The sequence below is a fragment of the Chrysochloris asiatica genome, unplaced genomic scaffold (assembly GCF_000296735.1).
Source record: "Chrysochloris asiatica unplaced genomic scaffold, ChrAsi1.0 scaffold00098, whole genome shotgun sequence".
NCBI lineage: Eukaryota > Metazoa > Chordata > Mammalia > Afrosoricida > Chrysochloridae > Chrysochloris > Chrysochloris asiatica.
The window spans coordinates 2,878,179-2,890,365 of NW_006408616.1; the positions used below are offsets into that span (position 1 = coordinate 2,878,179).

Here is a 12,187-nt window from a genome sequence, read left to right on the forward strand (position 1 = left end):
CATCTCCTTGTTTCAGGGCCCCTTGATCAGATGAGCCCACCCTAACCCCCCCCCCCCCCCCGCCCCGTTCCTCTGTCTCTCCAAAACTCGGTATTTTTAAATTTTTGCTTATTTCATTATATGAAATGCTAGTTAAAGTCTCCAGATATGATTGAGGATTCATCAATCTTCTCTGAAAATTTTTTTGATCTTTGTTTCAGGATATATATGGTCTTCATGATTAATTATATATGGTCTTCTTGATTAATTAACCTTTCATTATTGTAAAATTTCCTCTTTATTGGTGGTTATACTCTTCATCTTGGAACTTACTTTCCTTGATATTTGTATGAGTAAACACTTGTTATATGTTTACTGCTTGTATGGTAATATATCATTATTTTACTTTCAACCTGTTTATATCTTCACAGTATAAGTGAATTTCTTGTAAACAGCATATAGTTAGTTCCAGAACTTATTTTCTATCAGACAGTTAATTGAGATGTTTAGTTCATTCACATTTCCTGTAATTAATTATACATCTCTATTAACATCTACTAGGATAAGTCAAAAGGAGCTCTGGTAGCGTAGTGGTTACGAATCGGGCTGCGAACCTTAAGGTCAGCGGTTCGAAACTACCAGCTGCTCCGCGGGAGAAAGATGAGGCTTTCTACTCCCGTAAAGATTTACACCCTCGGAAACTCTATACAGGGTCGCTATGGGTCGGAACCGACTCGATGGCACATAACAACAACAACAACAGGATAAGTCAAATGGTATTGCTGCAAAATTATAGAAACCTTTAATAATATCTTCCATCTATGTCTGTACACTTCTAAAGACAGTGTTTCCTTCTCTCTACCTTTTGCTGATGTGGCACTTGATTTCATCACAATGATTGCAATTCTATCCATGCAACAACAGTTGCCTCTCCTGCGGGGTTGTTGTCAGGTGCCATCAAGTTGGAACGGGCTCATAGCCACCCCATGCACAGCAGAACGAAACAATGTCTGATCATGGGACAACCTCACTACCGATGCCACACTTGAGTCCATCAATGATGCCACCTGGTTGACCCATCTCGTTGGGGGTCTTCCTCTTTTTCTCTGACCCTCCACCCTGCCCAGCATGACATCATTCTCCAACGATTTCTTCCTACGGACAATATGTCCAAAGTAGGAGAGATGAAACTTAGCCATCCTGGCCTCCAAGGAGCACTCTGGCTGCACTTCTTCCAAAACAGATCTATTGGTTCTTTTGGCAGTCCATGGCACTTTCAGTATACAAATATTCTCTTTCAAACTCTTATATATATCCCACTCTTCCTCCCATATCCATTCAGTCTGTCTCTGTCCTTGTATTTACACATAGAGCCTTGTTGTTCCAAGGTTGTATATATATCACTATTTACCTCAATCCCTTTTAGCCTGTGCATACTTCCCTGTGTCTTCACCTATTGTCATCATTCCTCTGCCAACTTCCCTCTTGTATATTACTCTTCCCCTTCTTGTATATTGCCCTCTTCATTACCCTTCCCTCCCATCCCTGATAACCATAAAAAAAAAAAAAAAAAAAAAAAAAGGTTTCTTTTAGTATGAAAACTTTTTCTTAAGTTTTTACAATAGTGGTTTCATACAATAATTGCCCTTTTGTGATAGACATATTTCACTCACCATTATGTATATTATGAGGTGCTTTACAGATTTGTGATTATTCTTCAACATTGCATAGTATTCTATTGTGTGTAGGTACCAGATTGCTTATCCACTCTTGCACTGATGGATATTTAGGCTGTCTCCATCTTTTTGCTTTGTGAATAGTGCTGTAATGCACATCAGTGTGCATATATCTGCCCATGCCCTGGCTCTTATTCCTTGTGAATATATACCAAGTAGAGGAATTGCTGGGTCATAAGGTACTTCTATTTCCAATTTTCTGAGGAAGCACCACACCATTTCCCACAGTGGTTGGACCATTTTACAGTCCCACAAGAAATGTAGCAGAATGCCAGTCTCTCCACATCCTCTCCAACATTTGTTGTTTTCTGTTTTTTTAACTTTGTTATTAATGCTGGTGTTAGATGATATCTCATTGTTGTTTTGATTTGCAGCTCTCTAATGAATAATGGGAGTCCTGGTATGGCACTGTGGGTTAATGTGCTGGACTGCAAAGTCTGTTTGAACTGCAACATTGGTTGTTCAAGCTCACCAGCTGCTACTCGGAAACCCTATACAGGGTTGCTATGGGTAGGAACCGACTCGAAGGCACTTAACAACAACAACAACAAATGACTAATGACTGTGAGAATTTCTTCATATGTTTGTTGGCTGTCTGAATGACTGCTTTGGTGAAGTGCCTGTTCATGCCCATTTTTAACTGGGTTGTTTGTCTTTCTTGTATCGGTGTTGTAGTTTTCTATGGATTTTAGTTATTAGTCACTTGTCTGATGTGTTTTTGGGAAAAAAAAAATTCCCCAATGTTGACTCTCTTTTTACGGTTTTGGTGAAACCTTCTGATGCACATATGTATTTGATAGATACTTATGCCATGTATTAAAGTCCCTAAATTTGTCTCCATTCTTTCATTGATGATCTTTATTGTTCTAGGCTTTACATTGAGGATTTAATCTACATTAAGTTGGTTTTTGTATATAATATGAGATATGGGTATTGATTCATTCTTCTGCAAATTGGTTTCCTGTTTTCCTAGCACCATTTGATGAAGAGACAATCTCTTCCCTATTTAATATGTTTTGGTCCTTTGCCAAAGATCTGCTGACTGTATGTGGATAGATATACTTCTGGGTTTTCAATTCTGTTTCATTGATCCATGTATCTTTTGTTATACCAGTACTAGGCTGTTTTGACCATTGTGGCTATGCAGTAAATTTTGAGATCCGGTAGTGAGATGCCTCCAATTTTATTCTTCCTTAGTAGTTCTTTGCTTCTCTTAGTTCTCTTTCTTTGAAATATAAGTTAGTGATCAGTTTTTCCATCTTTTAAAAGAATAATGTTGGAATCTGGATTGAGATTGCATTGTATCTACAGATTGCTTTGGATAGTGTTGAAATTTTCAGAATGTTAAGTCTACCTATCCATGAGCATGGTAAATTCTTCTATTGTTGTAAGTCTCTGGTTTCTTATAGTAGTGTTTTATAGTTTTCTTTGTGATCATGTAATTTCTACTAACCTAACTTTCAGTTTACTGTTTCATTCATTTGCTGAATATAGTTTGTTTATATTATCCCATAGAATAATTGTTCACTTCTAATACTGTGTTTCATCACTAACATTTTTATTTCTCTCTTTTTTATACAAGATCTCTCATCTGTCATGCAGTTTACATCTTTTCTGTATATTTTAGCATTATAATCATAATTATTTTAGCATCTATGTGGTAGTGCCAACATCTAATTCATCTTTTTTTTTTTTTTTGGTTCTTTAATTTGTTTTATTTCATGGCATCTCTTGACCATGGCACTTGTGTTTTTCTTGGTGTCCTAATATTACACTTAATCTAGATAGTATGCATTGAAAAAGTGAGAGGGGCAGAGTGGGAATTGATCTAAAAGATATTTATGCCCACTTGTCAGAAAACAAGTGCCTGAGTTTTCTGACAGGCCATTAGTGTAGGAAGTTACATTTATCTAGTCTATATCCAAACTAGGTTTTGCATTTTGGTTTATGTTGTGTTTATTGTACTTGCTGTTCTTGCTGTTTTTAGTTGCCATCAAGTCTGACTCATAGTGATCCCAAATGTGCAGCTTGTTGTTTTTGTTAAGTGCCATTGAGTTAGTTCCACACTCAGAGTAACCAGGTATAGGGTTTCTGAGGAGTGGCTGGTGGGTTTGAACTGCCATCTTTGTGGTTCAAACTGACCTTTCGGCCCAGTGCTTATCCAATAGCACCGTACCAGGTCCTGCTCTAATAAGTTTTCAAAGCTGCAACTTTTCAGAAGCAGATCACCAGGTCTGTCTTCCAATGTGTGTTTGGGTGGGATCTGATCATTAGCCTTTTGGCTAGTAGTCAAGCACTTCATCATTTATGCCCCCAAGAAACCTATAGACAGAGAACTACATGTTTAAAATTCTCCCAGTGGGGTACTGCTACTACCTTGAGCTTTATGTGAATATGAAATGCCCTGCTGCAGCACTGTAGGATAAGCACTGGCCTGCTAACCACAAAGTCAGAGGTTCAAACCACAGCCAGTCAGAGGTTCAAACCACAGCCACTCCTTAGAAACCCTATACAGGGTAGCTATGAGTCAGAACTGTCTTGATGGCAACAACAAAGTATCAGAGGACTTTTTCAGTATTCCTGACCTACTTTCAGTTGTTACTAGTATCTGCACACACATATCACAAAATGTGTCTCCCTGTTTTTCCATAATGATTAGCCACAGAGCCTTATTGAAAGGGACCTGTGAGGCTTTCTTGGTTTTTTCTTTTAGCCTCATATCAGACAAGGCCCATTTGCTTCAGACCCAAACCAAGTCTTTTTAGTGTTCCTTCTCCTTAGCTAATGGTGAAAAAACAATCCCCAAATCCTCCACCTCCTTCTTGGTACAGACTCCAGAGCCAAACTCTACTTTGTATTGTTACAATGTCCTGGCAAGAGTAAGCTACTATTCTTTTTCTAGCAGTCATACACTTAAATATCTTATTCATGGGTCTGGCTGTGAGTAGGTTTCCTGTCCCTTTCCTCAAATTAGCTGTCCTTTGCCTGGCATCAATCACATCAAGGAATAGAGTTTCTTTTCCTTCCCCTAGTGGCAGATATCTTTTACCTTGGTATGTAAGTGAGTTTCTTGGACATTCATCAACAGCAGCCAACCATGGATCATAGCAGAGTGAATTCCTCTTGTATTCTCAAATCTAGGTGGACCTTGCATTCCTGAACCACAGAGATTCTCTCAGGAATGCAGGGTCCACTTAGATTCTCTCAGACCTCTTTTTGCTCACCATCTTTCTTATGAACTCCTGGTGGAAGCCTGTGGGGAAAAGCTTACTCCTCTTATGTCTGAGGTTCCCGTGGCTTCTAAACTGTCATGTTACGTCACCTTCAGCTTTTTAAGAAATTGTGAAACTTTCAACTGTCTTCTTCTTACTCTCTTTTATGGCAGATAACTTTTCCTCCTGTGTTACACCAAAGCAAGATTTCAGGCACCTAAAGGAGCTCTGGTAACATAGTGGTTACGAGTCAGGATGCTAATTTCAAGGTCAGCAGTTCAAAATTACTAGCCATTCCATGGGAGAAAGATGAGGCTTTCTGCTCCTATAAAGATTTACAGCCTCAGAAACTCTATACAGGGTCGGAACTGACTCCACAGCACACTATCACCACCACCACCAATGTTTCTTTAGATGGTCTTCCTACTCTGCAAGTTTACCAGGTTACTTTGTTACAACAGCCTCCAAAGGGCTCAATAACTATGAATTTTTAATATTTAAATTTTTTTTTGTTATCAGAATGAGAATGACAGTCTTTCATGACTTTTGTGTCATAAGTGAAATGCAAGTTCTTGGTCTCTCCTTGTAGGTAAATGAATAAAAATTATTATATATAAAGACACAATATATTGGGTAGGAAAGCTTTACAAGATTTAAGTTATTTATATGTCAGTTAAAAAGGCTGCGGGGTGTGAAAAGGGAAGAGTCAGGTTAATTATTCTAAGGTGTGTGTACTTCACTAGTGTGATTCTGCCTCTTACACACCTTTCTATTGTGTGTGTTATTTTGATTAATGCTCTAAATCTTTATCCCATTTGAGCTCTAAAGGATAGTGCTTACTGTACAACAATGTTCAGAAAGCTTAGGACAGAAGAAGGAATGGAAACAGGAAAAACAGAGAGGGATAAGTGAAGCTACAATGCAGGGATTGCAGTCAATGGCATGAAATAAAATTTGTATGGATTGTTGAATGGAAAACCAATCTGTTCTGCAAACTCTCACCCAATTCACAATGAAAAGGTTTTGGGGTTTTTTTGTTTGTTTTTAAAGAAAGGGAGAGCCTGAGTGTGTATTTGGTGTTGCCCACCCAAGCACTTGCCAGGAGAGTGAAAGTTTAGCTGAGTTTCAGTTTTCCATTGCTAGTATGTCCAAAGAGTGGTTAAAAATGCCTCATGTTTTCTCAGCTAAGAAATAATGCTTAATAAATTGGCTTCCTTGTGTTTAATGTGGAGGAGTTAGCATTGCAGGCTTGGGTGCTATGACCCTGAGACAGAAAAGAGTTTATTTTGAGCTCTGATCTGGACATGAACCTGGGAGTTAGCATTAGAAGCATCCTGATAAAGCTTTGAAAGTGCTTGGTGATTCTTGGAGTGAGCTACTCCTGTAGAAATCCCAGAACTCCCAAATACAAGATCTGCCTTGACCAGCATTAGTGTGCCCAACATCCCTAAATACTAAGCTGGTTTGGAGAAGCTGAATGACACAGCAGTGGGGGTGACAGGGGTCTGGAAAAGTTCAAGGAGACAAAGGAACAGAGAGGTTTTCTCCAACTACTTCATCAAGGAACTAGTGCCCTTCCTATTGCCTGCCAATGGGATCAGAGAGTAAAATCTTAGGACTTCCTCTGCTTCGGGTAGGAACCTTAGTGGCCCAGTGGCTAAAGTATTCAGATGCTAGTCAAAACATAGGCAGTTCCAACCCACTAGCTACTCCACAGGAGACAGATGTAGCAGTTTGGAAACCCTCTGTGACTGTTTTACTCTGTCCTATAGTGTCACTATAGAATCAAATCATCAGCAATAGGTTTAGTCCGGGGTTTGGTGGCTTCAGGTATGTTAAGCAGACAAAGGAAAATTACTCCATATATAAGGGGTCAAGGAGCCCTAATGATGGCTTAATGGGTTATTCTTTTGGCTACTAACCACAAGGACAGAAATTTGAATCCACCAGGTACTCTGCAAGAGAAAGAGGAGGCTTTCTGCTCCTGTAAAGATGTACAGCCTCAGAAATCCTATACAGGTCAACTTAAAGGCACACAGTCAGCCAGCCAGCTATATAAGGTGTCATTGTTGTTGTTGTCAAGTGCCGTCGAGTTGATTCCGACCCATAGTGACCCTGTATAGGGTTTCCGAGGAGTGACTAGTGAGCTTGAACCACTGACCTTGCAGTTCAAACGGCTTTGCAGTCTAACGCATTAACCTACAGCACCACACCAGGACTCCATAAGGGGTCATAGCAGCTAGAAAAAGGAAAAAATTATAATCAGGTCTCCTACTAAAATGACAAACTAAAACAAAACAAAAAATGATAAAAAGTAATAAGAACTATTCAGGAGATAAAAGAGTCTTGGTTAGTGGGTTACAAGCTAGGCTGATAAATGCAAGGTCAATACTTTGTCTACAAGTCTCTCCAGGGGAGATAGGTGAGGCTTTATGTTCCCCTAAAGATTTACAGCCTTGGCAACCCTATCACTATGAGTCAGAACCAACTCGACGGCACGTGACCACTACTATTAAGGAGCAAGTACAGAACATATTTCTTTTTAAAAGGAGTTCTGCAAGAAAATGAAATCCAATATAATAGATTTAAAAGGTCTTTTGCTGCTGTACGATAAGAACTGGACTGTGAACCACAGATCAGCAGTTCAAACCCACCAACTGCTCTTTGGAAACCCTGCACAGGATTACTGTGAGTTGGAACTGATTAGACTGCATTTAACAACAACAAGGGTAAATTGAAAGAGAGGGTGATCAATTTTGAGACTTCAATATTTCAAACACGGCAACAATAAAAATAAATTAATATTATTAGAGAAAAATATTAAGGTAAACAAAAGATATAGTCAAGAGACCTAACCTGAAAAATGACTGAAAGTCTGGAAAGAATAAAAAGAGATAGCAGAATTGATAGTTAATAAAAATAATCAAAGAAAATCATTCAATGAAGAAGAAAGGCATCTTTTCAGAAAAGACCCTTGGTGTTCCAGGAGGGATTGATGAGAAAATATGCAAAATTGTAAAATTCTTAGACTGTAAACACTAATCAGATATTTTACAAGCTTCTAGACATATAAAGAAATTCTGAAAAAGGGAAGAAAAAAAAAAAAATCAGCCTGGCATTACACTTCTTTTCTGAAGCACAGGATGCAAGAATATGGTAGAATCATGTTTACAAAATTACTGGGAAAAATAAGAATGAAGCCCCAAAATATCAAACCCAGACAAAACTACATTCAGGTTCATTGTAAAATAAAATGTTTGTGTCCATGTTATTTTTAGCTAGGGTATTAAAGTATAGTTTTTAATGCAGTAGACCAAATCGACAGACATTGAGTACTCTTATGTAACAGAGACAGAGTACATCAAGGTCCTCTATGGGCCAATTCAAGGACCGAAATTTCTCCCATCCTGCTTCTCTGCCATTTTGTAAGGCAGAGCTTTATCCATTCCTCTGTGCCATTGAACCCTTTGGCAGACTGGTGAAGCATATGGTCATCTGCTCAAAATAAATGTTGCAAATGCATAAAGGAACCACTCAATAGCATCTAACAACAACAAAATTCAGACCATAAATGATATAACATGACAAAAAACAATAAAAGTTCATTCTCATTATCAAAATATTTAAAAAACAAATTGGTGATCATTTTTGGTGTGTTTTTCATGAAGATAGAAAGTTTTGGTAGTTTGGTCTAATAATATAATTTCAAAGTAGCGATAAATGTGAACAGAATTACAATTAGGTAAATTTATTATTGTTCTCATTTTTAAATTGAGGAAATTGAGCTATGAGGGATTTAAAAATGTATTCACGATTAAACAATTGATTATCAGTTGAGTGAGGATTCTTATCTGAGAAGTCTGGATACAAAGTCTGTGTTCTTCACCATAAAATAACTTAGAAAACTTGAAGACAAAGCTAACACAAAAGTATTAGGAGAAGGAAATACAAAAGAGATTATTTGAAAATAGCAAAAAGAGAGGTAAATTGCTAGTTAACCTAATTAAGGAAAAAATAAACAAATGAAACAAGGAATGTGAAAAGTAGATACAGCTGTGTTGTTGTAGTTCACTGATATCCAGTCATTTGTAACACATGGTGACCCCATTATAATGGATCAAATCACTGCCTGGTCCACTTAACAACAACATAGTGCATTTAAATTAGTGTATAGATACGATTTGCTGTTATTTATTTATTTTTTTTTACAAAAATGAGGTAGTGCTACAAAGGATTGTAGTTACTGTTCTTAGGTGCCATCGAGTTGATTATGACTCATAGCGACTCTGTGTAGGAGATCATGATTATTTTTCTGTCATTACATTCAGGTCAATGTCCTTGTTTTCATTTGCTGTATTGTATTTAATTACTTATTGTTGTTAAGTGCCGTCGAGTCGGTTCCGACCCATAGCGACCCTGTATAGGGTTTCCAAGGAGCGACTGGTGAGCTTGAACCACCGACCTTGTAGTCCAAACGGCTTTGCAGTCTGGTGCATTAACTCACAGTGCCACACCAGGACCCCATTTAATTATTTAGATATGCCATAATTTACTTTAAAAAAAGAGAAAGAAAGAAAGTCAGTAGCTCCCAAAGGCCATTCTTAACCCCCTGGCAAGATCAGACTGTCATGCTTCAGTGTTTCATGTCCTTACACTTCTCCTTCATCAGACTTAACACAACCGAGATGAACAGATGCTTTCTCTAGTCATCTGGTTCATGGGTGTCCCAGACATAAGGACCCTTAAGAGTCAAGAAATTAGATTATATTTCTTGTGTATAAGAAGAGTGGCCCATGGTAGGTGCTCCACATTTATGGAATGTTGACTATGGAGGGGCCTCTGCCCACTGACATTTTTATAAGGTCTAGGAGGATCGTCAGAGAAACGAACACAGTCTACAAAATACGTGTGCACTTCATGAGCTTTACCATTTTTCATTTCTTTTCTTTTTTTCCTAGTGTTCCCTATGGTGCTGTTGTATAGAAATCTTACCATCATTAAAACTTCTCAGATTTCATTTAAAAAACAAACAAACACTGCCTGGTCCTGCACCATCCTCATGAATGGGTATAGATTGGACCATTGTGATCTCTAGTTTTCATGGTTTATTTTTAGAAAAAACATTTCCAAATCTTTCTTCCTACGTGATAAATGCCACATACTTTCTTAACTACCCATGTACTTCAATGAACTTACCAAGCAAGGCCATCCTGATTGGTCTGTCATTCCTGACCGGTCAGCCACTGACACCAGTCAGTTGCATCGATGTTTTTGGCCCTTTCTTTTGAACTTTAACACTAGATGAAACAAACAAAAAAATATTTGGAGAAATCTGATGGAGCCAAGTGGGAGTTTAAGGCAGAGCCAGACAGGATGCTGGTTAAATACTGCAAATCTGCCAGAGACCAGAGACTGGAAACCTGGATGGCACCAAGAAGTAAGAGCAAGTTGAAGGCCAAGATGCCAAGGAGTCGCTCAAGGCATGAGTGAGCAAGTAGGTTCTTGAAGTCAAATGAACCACGGCCAGGAATCAAGAAGGTCAGGCTGAGTCAGTGTTACCATGGAGCAAGAACATCAGAGGAGTCTAATGACCAGGCAGGATGTGTTTGTCCACTGGCAGCTGCAGCCAGAAAGAGTCAGGGGTCACACAGTAATGCCAGGTCCCAAAAAGCAGCAGTGAAGCAAAAGAAGTATCGAGAGGTTCTCACACTTAGGATACACAGCTACTTTCTTCCCATGAATATATTTTCTTGAATAAAATTATTTATGATAACTTGGGAATTTTATCTACACTGTGTGATTATAACCTTGCATTTAAAATCAAATACAACTGTGACTTCATGAAGTGGAAAATGTAGGCACTACTCACATGAATCTCTTCAACAGCCACCAAAATAGGGATTCAATGTCAACTTACATTTTCCAGAGGTACTTTTGTTTACTTTTGCTAAGTTTTCCCCCTCTGAAAGGAATTTTCACCCTTCCCACTGAGTAAAATAATACAAGAATTAATTTTTTTGTGACAATTTATAAAGGGATGAAGTGATCCAGGGAAACTCATCCTCCACAGACACTGGTATTCTTTTGCCCTGTATTGATGTCAAGTATTAATTTCAATTACAAGTTGTTTTAGATACAAACATGTGTTATTGAAATGTTGAGAAATTATGGCGTAATTGTATATTGGAATCTCTTGGATCTTGAACATGTATGTGAGTGAGGACAAAGACATTCCAAACATCATACGGAGACAGTCAGGAGTCCTGTGATTGGTGAAAATGAAGGTGCCCACACACATATGCATGCACACTTAGATTTATGTCAGGGAAGGGCAGAACAAAGGTGAGAAATGTGGGTTGTTCTAAAGAAAAAATTTATCAATGTGGTAATGTTTCCCTTCTCACACATGACTTATGCAAGGAGCTAACCAATCAGAAGGTATAAACCCATCAGGCAAGTTAAGTTAGAGTCTCTGTGGTGAATATCTGACCATCCTAGATTTGCTGTCTGAATTTGAGCTGGTGCTAGGTTGTTCTTGAGCAACTCTATGGATCCAAGTGTGGGCAAGCAAATAAGATCAGTTAGAAATACACATTACATCACACTGATTTCTGCATTGACTATACCTTTACTCTTACAACTAGGACTTTTTAAGTCAATTCACTGTTTAAGTACTACTTGTAAGAGGAAAAGTTTTCACTGCTCATTGTTGTTGTTGTTTAGTACCATCAAGTCGGTTCCGACCCATAGCGACCCTGTGTAGGGTGTCCGAGGAGCAGCTGGTGAACTTGAATCACCAACCTTGCAGTTCAAACGGCTTTGCAGTCTGGTGCATTAACCCACAGTGCCACACCAGGACTCATATCAACATAAAAAAAAGGACATCTCATGGTGTAGTGGGTAAAGCATTGTGCGCTACCTGCAAGGTCAGCTGTTTGAATCCACCAGCCACTTCATGGGAGCACAATGAGGTTTTCTGCTCTGGTAAAGATTTATAGACACAGAAACCTTATACAGGGTCTCTATGAGTCAGAACTAACTTGACGGCATACAACCATTGTCGGGGACCCGCCTCGACACTGGGGTTCAGTTCACGAGGAGGGGGTACCTGACGGCAATTGCAATATATCAAGAATACACAGAAAGAGACAAAGAGAGAGACAATGAGGCATCCCAAAGCCAGGGTGGATACATCACTGGTGGGCAGGCTTGGGACTACAGGCATCGTGGCCTCTGCAGGCAGCAACTCACTGCCCTGCA

The 12,187-nt window shown here is 38.8% G+C and overlaps 1 pseudogene; it reads right to left on the minus strand.

Annotated features, from left to right (window-relative positions):
- Positions 1-10,136, minus strand: part of LOC102815854 — an 11,122-nt pseudogene extending 986 nt beyond the window's left edge.
- Positions 10,137-12,187: the final 2,051 nt, after the last annotated feature.